The 13,738-nt window shown below is 49.9% G+C and overlaps 1 protein-coding gene across 17 annotated transcripts in view; it reads right to left on the reverse strand.

Moving 5' to 3' along the window:
* Positions 1-13,738, reverse strand: part of Rbfox1 (RNA binding fox-1 homolog 1) — a 1,331,252-nt gene that overhangs the window by 840,872 nt on the left and 476,642 nt on the right. The gene's annotated exons all lie outside the window — the stretch shown is intronic.

Raw genomic sequence — 13,738 nt, forward strand, 5'->3', positions numbered from 1 at the left:
ACATCATCAGGACCCTTCTTAATAGGGCCTAATGTCTCTCACTCCAAATTTAGGATAGTCAAATCTCCTTTGCTTTAGCACAAGACCACCATTGTCATTTCTCATCCTTCCATCCACCCAGCCTGCCATTCATCCTTGATCCACCTGTCTATCCAACTACCTATCCACTCACCCTGCATCCATCTGTCCATCCACCCAAATGCCCAGCCACACATCTTCCACCCAGTCAACTACCCATCTATTAATTCTCAACCTACTTATCCATCCTCCTGCTCTCCCTTCCTCCATCCGTCCAACTACTCATCCACGTATCCTGCATCTAATCGTCCACCCACCCAAATGCCCATGCACCCATCCCTCCATTCACCCATTCAGCCACCCATTCCCCATTCACCCATTCAACCGCCACCCAATCTTCCTCTATCCATCCCTTCACATTTACTACACACCTACTTTTCCTGCAACTTTCCTGTTGTTACAGAACACAAAGGGAAAAACACATGGTTCCAACCCTCAAGGAACTTGCTAGATGGAAGGGTAGATATATTCCCATGAGCAATTGCAGCGTCAATTCACTCATGCAAAAGATATAGATTCAACACCTATTGCCAGTCAGGCCTGAGGAAACAGCATTTTATTTTCTTATTTTTAAAAGAAGACACCTGACACCACTTCGAGAGCACAGTTCAGGGGTACAAAGCGCATTGGGATGTACTGTCCATCTGCGGAACTTCTTGTCCTCCCCAACTGGAACTCCATCCCCACTAAACAGTAATGCCCACCCCTTCCCCAGCCCCTGCCACCCGACTTCCTGTCTCTGGGACTCAGGTGCTGTAGATACCTCACTGTGTCAGTTGGTAGGAATGCCCTCACAGCGTGCCACAGAAAGGGAGGCAGCTTGTTCTCTCTGATTCTGGGAGGCTGGAGGTCAAGGTCCTGGTGTTGGTTCCTGGAGAGGACTGTCCCCATGGATCCTGGTCACCAGCTTCTCACAGACACTCCACCAACTCTTTTCTGTGATTTCTTAGAGACAGAAGTTCTCAGGGTCTCCTCCTCCTGTTATGGGGACACAGTCCTGCTGGGTCAGAATCCCACTCTTAGGCCTCATTCGACCTCAGCTACTTCCCCACAGGCCTGGATTTCAAGCAGATGCACTGGGGGTCTAGAAGCTCCGTATGTGAATCCAGGAGGGACGCCATTCAGTCCACGCAGCTGAGTCAGTGGATCAACACGAGGTTCATCCATGCTCATGGGGACCCCTTCCTTCCTGAGGCAGCGTGACAATCCGCTGCCCAGTCAGAGCGGCTTGCTGAGCTCTCAGAAGCGCCACTGGTCAGTGGACACCGGGTCGTTTCTCCCGGCGGCCACTGTGGGCCAGGCTGCCGGAACAAGGGCGCACGAACCGGCTCTAGTCCCTGCTTCAATCCCTGCTCCAGTCCCTGCTCTTGGTTCTTCCGCGCGCCCAGGGGGGGAGCTGCTGAATCTCAGGCAGCGCTGGGCTCCGCCCTCTGAGGAGCCACGTCCTCCACAGCGGCTGCGCCACTCGCCTCCATCCCAGGGCGCACGGGGCTCCCACTCTGCCAAGTCCTTGCCTCACTTGTCTCCACTCAGGGCTGCGAAGGGTGGACCGGCCCCAGCTGACCTCCTGCGAACAGAGTGGGCAGGGGCTCGGGCTGCAGCGGGGAGAGGCCTCTAGGGCAACAGCAGGAGTCCAGGCACGAGGTGCTGGGGCCGGAGGGGGGAGTGAGAAGAGGACAGAGGCTGCAGGAGCCTCAGGTACCTGGGGAGGCGGCACGCGGGTCTTAGGGAGACGGGGTCGGCCCGTGAGCAGCGAGCAGACGAGACAGCCACCGGGCAGGGGCCCACCAGCAAGGCAGCGCCACGGGCTCCAGGGATGCCTCCAGAAGGCTCACGTTCCCACTGGGCAGCCGCGTCCTGAGATCAGGGGTGACGTGGGCAGGAAGCACACAGAGGCCACGTGTGGGTCCACATGACTCCAGAGTGGAAATGAAGGGCCGGCCTCGGAGGTGGACATTCAGACGGCTGACCATTCATCTTCTACCTAAGAGACTCTGGACGTCAGCGCAGTGGGACTGGACGGGAAGGACAGCCGAGGGCCGGAGACTCCCGTGATGCCTTCAGAGTCAGCCACTGTGCATGATGGACACCCTTTAGTGTTTGCCAGACGGTACCGGGGACAAGCCATCAGGCAGCCCGCCCTGGGCCCCACAACAATGGACTCCAGGCTGCACGCGGAAGTGGCTTCTACCACCACACTGTCCAGTCCATCCAGGGGACTTGGCGCTAAGGCAGGCAGTGGCCACTCTGTGTCATTCAGGGCTCTTGCTTCTCCCTTTCCTTTGCCCTAGAAGAGCTACTGAAGCTAAATCGCCACAGAAGGAGCACAGAGTGAGGCCCCCGGAACAGCAGCATCAAAGGGGAACATGTTACAGACATACGTTCTTAAAGCCCCGGTGCAAAGTTTATGCAGAGTCCTCTAAGAAAATTAAAACTAGTAGCAGTACCTGATCCAATGATCCCACCTCTGGGTGTACAGGTAAAAGAAACGAAGTCAACGTGCCCAGAGACATCAGAACACTCATGATTAACTATGGCACCATTTATAGCAGCCAAACCATGAAAGCAACCAGCTTAAAGAGAGAAGTGGAGTAATATATGCAATGGAATACTACTCAGCCTTTAAAAGGAAAGGAATCCCATCATCAGTGACAACACAGATAAACATGGAGGACCCCATGCTAAGGGAAATAATCCTGGCACAGAAAGACAAAGAGCATATGAAACTAATGCACCAAGGCAGGTGGGGCACCAAGGCAGGTGGGGCACCAAGGCAACTGAGGACACGCTGGTCAAAGGACAGGATGCTCCGTTTGATGGGAGGAATGAGTTCCAGAGACCTCTTGGACAACATGGTGACATCTGAGTGACAAGGTGCTGCGTTCTTGACAGCCAGAAGAGGTTTTAAGTGATCTCACCTCAACACAGGATAAGCACCCAGGTGATGCCCACGTGCATTAGCCTAGGCAGCCAGTTTGTAATGCACGCGCATTTCAAGAAGTCATCACGCGTGAGAAGTATGTACAATTTGCATTTTTCAATTTTAATAAGTAGGGGGGAAAACAAATTTGGGGGCCTACCCAGACCTCCTCGATGCAGACCTCTGGTGTGAGGGCCCATCCGGGGCCTGTGGCCTGGATTTATGGCTGAAATGCGGCAGGACTGGGTTGTGGTTAACGACTCCAGTCCTGGCATCCGATTCCCACATCCAACAGTGGCCCTGCCACTCAGTGGCTGTGCTGCCTTTGGCAAATGCCTTTAGCACTTGAACACCCAGGTTCCTGAGCTGTGAAGAAGGGGTGAGATGGGAAGCTGGACCTCACAAGGGGACCCGCACCCCCACAGCACGACATCGCAGGCCTCACCCAGAGCCTGCACTGTGCCCCTCCCCCAAATTCCCAGGTTGAAGCTCCAGCTCCCAGGGTGGCCGTGTGCAGAGATGGGGCTGCACAGAGTGACTAAGTTAAATGAAGGCCTTAGGGTCGGACCCTGGTCCAACAGGATCGGTGCCCTCACAGGAAGAGACTCCAGAGAGCCCGTCCGCCCTGCCTCTCCACAGGCCGTGTGTGGACACAGTGGGAAGGCGTGGTCTGCCAGCCACTGGCCAGCCTGCACGCTGACCTCGGACGTCCGGCCCCCAGAACCCTGAGGAAGTCATCCAGTCTCTGGAGGCCTGTCCGTCCACGAGGGTCTGTAGGGCACCATCCTAGGACATGGGGTCCGGTCCCCAGAGGGGATCCTCCTTCCATTCTCTCCCAGGTGCCTCGATAACGGCTGAGGTCTCGGACTGCCTGTGGACACGGAGCCAGAAAAATAAACCCCTTTCCTGAGAACTCACCCTGTATTCACTGGCTAAAAAGTGCAGAGGTGAACTCATCTAAGAGAGGCGTCCTGGCTTACTCGTCCGCCTAGAAAACACCGCCAAGGGACGGGTAGGAGGGGCAGTTGGCTGTGAGCACTGTCCCCTCTGCCAATCACTTAGCTTCCCTTCCTCTCCACCTGCAGAAAGACGTTGCGTTTACAGGGAAGGCACCGCATCCGATTCCGATTTGCCCATGCAGGAGTGGCAGGTGTTGATCAACGAACTAATGAAATCAATAAACCAAAGGCAGATTTTTGTTTTTAATCTGCCGCTGAGGACCGGTGCAAGCCACAGAAAAAACCATCTGGCGGAAGCAGCTCTTGCCATTTCGCTAAGACTACTCAATTTATTCTTGTCAGGATTAATTTACTAAACCTGGGCTGGATTTTTTATTTAGATGATATTGTTGGTTTGTCATCCACTGCGGATCCACGCGGGAGGTGCCCCAGGGGACCGCACTGGCTTCTGAACAATGTTGGACTCAAATTGGAAAAATGTCACACTTTGGCGGGAACAAATTATTGCTCCGGTGGCTCTGCGTCTCCGGATGGGTTCCGATCTGACCTTTTCCGAACCAGAGTCTTTGTGTAAGTGCTTCAGCCCCACTCACGACTTCGCTTGGAAAATAGCTCAACTACTTCAGTGTTAAGTATGAATGTGAAGCCGTGTCCTCAACACCAAGCAATCAATTTCCCTACAGAACCTGCCACCCCGCTCTCTGTAGCCAGCCAGCTGCACGGACCCTGGAGGCACCCTGCTTGGTGTAGACTGCAGGACTCGGCCAGCCCAAGGAGGGCTGAGGCGGGCTTCGCTGGCCTCAGTTTCCCCACCTGTAAAGCAAGGATAATGACGACCATCACGGCCTCCTTGGTTGTGAGGCACATCCGGGACATGCGGTCGACGTAGCCCATGGCAAATCACCAGGACCTCGAGCTCTCGGGGCTGCCCGCTGTGGTCTTCTCTCGCAAGACCTCGGGTTCTGCCGGCATGTAGACTTCCAAGCCTTTGTAGATCTGTTCTTAGGAGCTGTTCCCTCTCCTGAGATTTCTTCTCTTCTGCCCTTTGCATGTTGTTTTTTTCTGGTGATTTTTGCTGAGGAGAGTTATTTGTGTCCAGGGACACGGTCACCCAGGCTTGTGTGCCAGCCACATTCACATTCTGAAGGGCCGAAAGACAAAGGTCCCGTGAACAGTGGAGAGGATGCTGCCCAAGAGGTTCCAGGAGCCTCAGAAGATGCAGAGGCGAGGGCCTGTGAGCCCCAGGGGACACTTAGGCCCATGCTGTGACCTGTGAGCATGAGCTTACTGGGCAACAGGGATTCTGCAGGTGTAATGAAGCATCGTGAGATGAGAAACTTCTAGGTTCTCTGGGTGGGCCCTACATTCAGTGGCAGTGTGTTTTTATAAGACTTACGAGGCCACGTGAAGACAGGCAGCAACTCGAATGAGGCTGCCACAGCCAAGAAGAGCCAAGCTAGCTACCAAGCTGGCGAGGCCAGGAAGCCACTCCCGGGAGGCTCTGAGGAGCGCGGCTCTGCTGCACCTGGATCAGACCTGTGGCCTGGGAACTGGAGGGAATGTGCTTCTGCTGCTTACGGGCACCCGGCGTGCAGCCACGGACATGGACACGGCTCAAGGATTCTGTGCTTCACTCCTGCCTGGTACTGGGGTCCTTGACCTGAGAAAAGGAACATGTGGTCCAGTGACCAGGGCAATGGTACGAGCCCCAGGGGAGAAGATAAATCCCTTTCCCAGAAATCCCAGGGCCGGCACAGACTGCTGTGCCCACAGATCCAGGCGCTTTCCCAAGACAGCCCACGGAAACTCTAAATCGATGACTTCAGTCAGCGGTTCTGGAAAAGCAAAGGGAACGGAAGACCAGAGTGCCTAGATCGGACCTGAGATCGGCCCACATGCAGCACGGGCCTCCTGCACTTGGAGGCTCAGAGTCCCCGAGAGGGCGTCACAGGAAAGACCTGCCACTCCAGGCCCCTCTCGGGACTCCATGGCCACACGGGGCGGAGGCCTCCTCCAGCAAGCCCAAACTGACTCACAACCAACTGCCCTCCTCTGGGGAAGAAACCCCACTGTTCTGCTCTTCTTTTTCAAACAGAAAGGCCATGGCAGGAGAGTTTCTAACATTAAGAGAAACTACATGTCAACACAACACTCAGGAAAGAATTCAATGTGCATTTTAAGCCCTGATTCAACATCGCACATGGTTTCCCTTGAAATGCAATCTTTCTAGTTTGGACACTATATTTCTTAGTGTTCTGAAAGTAATAATTACTTTTTTAAAAAGACATCCACAGATGTGGGTTTAGATATCAGGACTTAGAACACATCTTCTACAATCCAAGTTCTTAAATACTTTTTTTTTTTTTACCTTCACAAAGACTCAGACTTTGAAAAGAACATAAGCTGTAGGGACCATTTTATCCAATACGTTCATTTTGTAGATGAGAAAACAGAGTTTTAAAGATGCAGGGAAGTGACTTCACCCCAGTGATAGTTATTAGCATGAGGAGGGGTGAAATTCAACTGGTCTACCTACCATGCATGTGATATCTTCCTGGAGTCCATATAATATCCTCCAGTCGATCACGATTCTTATTCTCAACTCCATTTATGTGGTGGATAAAGTTCACTGATTTGCGAATGTTGAACCAACCTTGTCTCCCTGCGATGAAACTCACTCCATAGTAGTATGCTATCTTCTTAATGTGCTTTTTAATGTTTGAATGGTTTGCCAATGTTTTATTAAGGATTTTTGCATCTATGTACATCAAGGGTACTGGTCTGAGGTTTTCTTTCCTTGATGTTTCTTTGTTTGGTTTTGGCATAGAATGAATCTGGCAGTTTTCCCTCCGGTTCTATTTCTTGCAATAATTGAGGTGGATTGGCTTTAGTTCTTCTTTAAAGGTCTAGTAGAACTCAACTGAGAATCCATCTGGTCCTGGGCTTTTCTTTGTTGGAAGGTTTTTAATTGCTGTTTCAATCTCATTGCTAGTTATGGGTCTGTTTAGGTTTTTTGTATCCTTATGGTTCCACTTGAGTAGATTGTATATGTCTAGAAATTTGTCCACAACTTCTAGATTTTTCCATTTACTTGGTTTGAATATTTAAATCAATGGTCTAAAGTTCATATCTCCTCTAAAGATAATGATTCTTCCTCAGCATTCAAAACATCGAGTACAGTAGTCTCCTGCTACATGCAGTTCACCTCCCAGGCTTCAGTTACCTGCCCTTGGCATAGGTCTGAAGTCGCTGTGCTCAGAAGGTCACCAGGAGCCTGACACCAAGTCATGGCACCTCCATCAATCACCACCCTGCATCCCATCCCACAGGATCTGTGTCATCTCACATTATAGTGAGAAGGCTGAGAACAGCACAGTAAGTTATCTCTAGAGAGACTGCAAGCACATAACTTCCTCTACAGCATACTATAGAGGCCTGTTTCATTACTGTGATGCTAATCTCCTGCTGTGCCTAATTTATAAATTAAATTGCACCAAAAGTGTGTGTGTATACATTATATATACATATAAAAATAATGTGTATATATAATGTATACACACATACATATGTGTGTGTGTGTGTGTGTGTGTATGGAAATCCCAGTATACTCAAGATCCAGTACTGTATGCAGTCCCAGACATCTGCTGGGACCTGTAGTGAGATCTTACTTCCTGCTGAAAGGGGCCCACAGTAACCATGTTGTCTGAGGACCAAAATTGCCACAAATTTGAAATGATGTTTGCCTTTCAGCTGAATCTATCAGCGCCTGTGTTCACTCAACTGAAAACACCAAGATTTGAATAAGGTCACTTATTTGAATACACGAAGAAGACTATAAGATGTTTGCACTGATCTATTTTATCCACTCCAATCAATGTCCATTCACAAATTTGCTCAGTGCCTGTAATATCACACAGGGCCAGCAGATGGCAGCAAATAACTTTGCAAAAATAAAAACTCCCAAGCTATGGACCAGAGGATCTGACGCTGGGAGTCTGTAAACTTCTTGAAATATCACCATCTTTCTGCTCCCTCAAAATTTCAGTCTCAGATGACTGTGTGTTTTAATTACTAAGCCGTAATTACTTACCAGGAATGTGAGAATTTGAGGAGGCACGTTGTTAGTACGTGTTTGGGAAGGTTCAGCGTGGCAGAGACAGATCCCTGTTTGAAGCCACAGGATATTCTGCAAACGCTGGGATTGCAATCTGAACATGCAGATCACTGAGCAGTTCAGAGCTGTGCCCCTGGAGTCATACAGATGGCCACCAATGTCGTAAACAAAGTAAGATCTAACAGAAATCCTTTCAACTCAGAGAAGCCCGTCTGCTGTGGTTGGGGGGGCGGTGTTGGGCAATGTGAAGCTGCTGATTTTGTGAACATTCGGAGGAAAGTTGGAGGGGTTTAGGGGACATTTTCTTTGGTAGTGGATATTATTTTGGGCAGGAAAAAATGCAAAGCTGGAAAGCCCACACAACCATTTTCAAACCAAGCATCTATGCAAATAAAAGCAAGCAGGGCATTCATCTTCTTTCCTTGAGGGCACCCTGACCACCCAGGAATTACTTTGCTTTTTTTACCAGTGGGTTTGGTAGCTTGGCTATCAGGGGACATGAGGCTTCAACATCTCCACATCCAGCTGTGGAGAGGGCTGCAGGCCAGCACAATGCAACCTGCACCAGGCTGGGCGGCCCCTCTCGGGTAGGAGCAGGATGTCAGGAGGTGAGCTCAAACCAAGGGTCTGTTTGCAAATACGAGCTATGCATTGGCATCACAGTAGGGGCTTAATGAGAGTGCTTTTAATTAACTGTAAAAGTAATTACCCGTATTAGATGTAAATCGCACTTGTTTTTACATGAGGTGAATAATTTCTGTACAGCTTTTAAGAATAATACTTCTAGAGGTGCTGTCAGCTGCCAACTCCCAGCAAGTGGGTCTACGGGGAAAACACAGAACTCAGGAGCAAAGTTCCAGCCCGGGAAGCCCAGGGTTCGTCCTCTGGCTTCTGCCGCTAATCCTATCTCGCACCAATGGCCACACAGCCCTCTGTACAGCTCTGTTCTCCAAGAAGCCCCAGGGCAGCACCCCGGCTGCATCCGTTGTGCTGTGTGTATGTGTGTGTGTTCTCCTCTGTCCTGAGCCACCCTGGGTGATCCCTAGCACCTGGGCCGATGGGCTCTTCTGAATACTGACGGGACTCTGCCCAGGGATAGGAAGAAAAGGTGAGATGCCAGGGAAGTCCCTTGTCCCCAGAGCGTGTCTTGGGTGAGCTGACGTGGGCAACACCCAAGGAACCAAACTGGCAAATGAGGCGGGAGCAGGGGGAGAAGAACTGCACCAGCCCGGAAGGCTCCAGCAGATGGCGGCCAACAGGACAAATGCTCACACACCCAGTACCGAAACAAAAGGGAAGCACCCCTTGGGGTTGTACCCAGTACAAGAAAACACAGAGGTCCAAGTCGGGAGGGAGTGAAGGTGGATGTGGACTGTTCAGAGGTCGGTCTTGGGGACTGGAGGGGCACCAGACTTCAAGAACATGCGGTGTGGACGGGGGCGTGTAACTCTTCACTCGTGAAGCATGAAGAGCCAGGATAAAGTTTGCAAATACGAAAACACTGAGCAATTATTTACACATCGATAAACAGCTTCGTTACAGAGCTGAAGGCGCAATTACCAAAAGGAAGTTTAGTGCACTCGAGTTAAGCCACGGAGCCGATGCGCAGGAGGGGGATCAGAGCGGGGAGCTCAGCACCGCCGTGGGCCCAGCCACGCCTCCCGAGGGACGCCTCCCCCGCGCAACGAGGCCAGCTGCCATCACCCTGGCCTCTCCACGCCTCCTCTGGGCTTCGGGCAGCTTTGGTTTGGGCTGTGCCTTCTAACAGCCTAAGAGGGGCCTGGACCTGAGATGCTGCGGTGCAGCGCGGCCGGCCCCAGGCTGGGGAGAGCGGCCGGAGTGGGGAGCCGGATGCTGCGCATGTGCCCAGCGCCGCCACCGCGGGGCGTCCACACGGCCTCGTGGGGCGCTGGACTTAAGGAAAAGTAAAGCGTGCCACCTGGTTTCTAAGGAGCACATCAACCTCCTGGGGAAACGTGGCGCTACAAACACGTGCGAACATGGAGGTTGCGAAATAATTCGCTCTGATGATCCAGGGGCTGCGTTTTACTTCCACCTCCACCGGTGCATCAAAGCTCTCAAGAGAGACCTTGGGGAGGAGGCGCTGGTTCCAGACCTGGCTGCCACCCAGCCTCCCATCGTGCTTCAGGGAAGCTCCATGTTCCACATACCCTCTGGCCGCTGTTAGTGTTAAGTAAGATGACGTAAGTTAAATGCTGTCGTATCTTTGGAAAAGAATGTTTCTGTTATCATCACTGCCTTTTAAAATTTTCATTATCTATCCATTAAAGATTATAGACATAAAATAATTTTACCATGATTACTGCTATTCTTTCTCAGTATATGTTTTTAAAATTACCTTAATTCTTCCAGGTCATTGTCAGTTCTGTGAATTAAGTGGACCCCCCTAGTGGCAACAAAGGATGCAATTTCTAGAATGAGGAGTCTCCTGGGAATGGATGCTGATGGGTTCTATCTCAGCAGCCACTAACCTTCTCCTGTAAAGACCCTGGTACAGCAAGGACTCCTCCAAACCGTTTAATTAAATATTTAATTTCCTCCTAGGAATCCGACATTCCAGAAAGACATCCGACTGACAGAGCAAGGTTTATGCCAATTAGAGAAGGTGCAGCCCAGCTGAAGGTCAACAGAGCTAGTGCAAATGATGTGCAAAGCAAATTAGCACCCTCCGCTTCCTGTTGAGTATAGACAGCAGAGCCGCCTGTGGATTTCCAGGAAGCAGCTCCTGGTGTAACCCAGATGCTGGCAGTGGTTTGCGGGTGGCTGGGTGGACTGATATTTGCAGAAGTCACTTGAACTGTACACACGGTGGCAACCACTTGCTTGGGAAGCAGTATTTTCTGCTCCTGTGACCTTGGTTTGACATTCAGCTTACTGGTGGGAAATGGACTGTAGCCCTTTCCATAAGACTGAGCAATCAACTCTGCGTTTCAGGAGCCTGGACATGGTCCACAGTCCTGAGTGACTGAGCACCATCACCCTGGCCTGCTCCAATGAGTCCACTGTGGACCGGGCATGGACACAGGTGTCTCTTTTCCTTCTCTCAAGTTTCTCTTCTCTGCAAATGGTGTTATCAAGACAACAACACTACGTGGAGAATATTCGGTATGGAGGGCAAAACGCTATACAAACTAGCATAACAAAAAATGAGTCAGTGTGCCTGTGTTTACCTTCACTCATCAAAGCACATGGAGCTAACCAATTTGTTGCTTTTTTCCCCTTTAGAATATTCTTAAATTTGACCTGGGATGTAAGTTAATATGTCAGAAATAAAAGGGTTTTTTTTATTATAATGAACATGCAAATTTAAATATACAAACCCTGAACTTTGGATTCCCAAGGGTAAATTTTTAAAAACACAAGAAAAATAACTATTAAAGTTTTTCCAGCAAAGTGAAATGGAGAAGTGGATATATATGTTCCCTCCTATGCTTTGTGATTTATTAATAGCCCATTCTGCAAACAATCATTTCGATTCTCTGTAAGCACAGGAAAAATGGACCTTAAACAGACAGCATAGGGTAATAACATTTCTTTGTTTTTTTACCCCTTTTTCCAAATGTCATGTTTATTCCCAAACCTGTCATTTGGTTTTTAGATGCAAGAAGAGAATTTAGAATATTCCGGGTGAAGTTTTGGACACGCTCCTCCTTGGTGAGCCCACACAGTCCATAGGAGGTGGAGACCCGTGGGGAGGAAGGGACCCCAGGCTCCCTCGAGGACACCCTGAACATCTGCATCATGCATGTGTTCCTTGGAGGGAGGTAAGAACCTCCTGCTCCAAACCCCAACTCGTGAAGGCTGATGTTCCAATGAGGAGAGCTCGTACCGCCAGCCATGCCGGGCCCAGCCCTGCGACACGCATTCTGCTTTGTCAAACATGGTGGCTCGGCATGGGCACCGGCACCTGGTACAGCAGCACCTCCAGGGGCTGGTGCCCTCGGCTGTGTCCCACCCGAGCACGGCAGTGGGTGTGTCCTGGAGAACATCAGCTCCAGCGGGGCCTCGGTCTCCCCGCTGCACCTGTCCTCATGGCCAGATGTGCTTTCATTTAAGTTGGTCCCAGTCTGCAGCTAGTTCCCTGGGGACAACCGCCGACTTTTAAGGCTAAATGAATATTTTGGGTTCTGACTGTGTATTTTATGACTTCCAGCTTAGTGAGATTCTGATGACCCACTAGGACAGAAATGGACGTTAAATGCCTCAATGGAACCACTCCACGAAGCAGGCAAATCTCGACATGGTGTTGCACATGATGGGTGTACGCAATTGTTATCCATGAAGAATAAAATAACCGATATATAACAGAAATCTGACTTCAGGCGTATTATGGGATAAATTGCCTTTTCCTATTGTTTACTGTACAGGTAATTCTGATATTGACCTTTTAAATATGTGAGGCTGATTGGGCAGATGCATCAAAATAAACAAACAATAATGAATCAGTCTCCTTTTTGTGTCCTAACTACCCAGAAATAATCTTGAATGGATAAAATCACAAGACAGAGTCATGAGGCTACAGAGATCACAGAGGGTCTGGCTCTGCCCCGTTCCCGTGGACCTTCTTAGGCCCCAATTCTGTGCTCCTCCCCAGACCCCAGGCCCCAGCTCAATTCAAGGTCTATACTGCATGTTCCATCCTCCTTCCTGACTGCTCATCCAATGATCGGGTCCCCACAGCACTTGCCACCTCCTCTCCGCAGAGCCTCCCAGAGGAGAGGCTGGGTCTGGCGCCATGTCCTGTGTCCTGCACAGCTGCTGTGGGCTGCTCCCACCTGTGCCTGGCTTCCAGAGCATTCTGTACAGTGCCCAGCTCTTCATGAGGCCTCAGGCTCCCCAAAGGCAGGGGTAACAACAGAACCACCACCACCTTCTGAAAACCATTCTAGTGATAAATATTTACATATAATACAATAAATACATTATGTTCACATTTGTATATGATGTGTAGATTACGTATATGTGTATGTCATATTATAACATACAATGTATGTATATATATGTATGATATACAATGTATGTATATGTTGAATATGTATATATTATTATATTGTATATGTATACATTATGTATATGGTGTATGTGTATATGTTATATGATATATAATAATACGTACCATATGATTATATATCACATATTATATATATATACTGTATATTATTGTATATGAAATCATTACACTATATTATTGTACAGATAATACATATTATGTATTATTTTAACAGATAACTATACAATACTATATGTCATTGTACAATGAATATAACTCTGATAACGCTGATGCTGAGTTCTGGTGACGTTAGCGTGACTGGGCGAATGTGTCCCCCTGTGGGTTAGGTACAGCGACTGTCCCTGTGTAGAGGGAATGCACTCAGAGGTGGTCTCTCACCCAAAGTCACAGAGCCACCAATGCCTGCTCCGCAACTTGAACCTGGCTTGTCTGACCCAATGGAGGACCCAAGGGGGCCCATCCAGCTCAGCCAGTCTGCCTCCCGGTCACATGCACCCAGGTGCTCTTGGCATGGTGCCCAGTCCACAGAAGATGCCCCTCCCAGGAGGCAAGGAGCCCTAGGGAAGGTGCAGTGCCCTCATTAGCTTTCCCAGCCACGCTGAGCCTCTGCTAGAAGGACACCCCTGGCATGACGC

This window comes from Sciurus carolinensis, chromosome 18, assembly GCF_902686445.1.
Source record: "Sciurus carolinensis chromosome 18, mSciCar1.2, whole genome shotgun sequence".
NCBI lineage: Eukaryota > Metazoa > Chordata > Mammalia > Rodentia > Sciuridae > Sciurus > Sciurus carolinensis.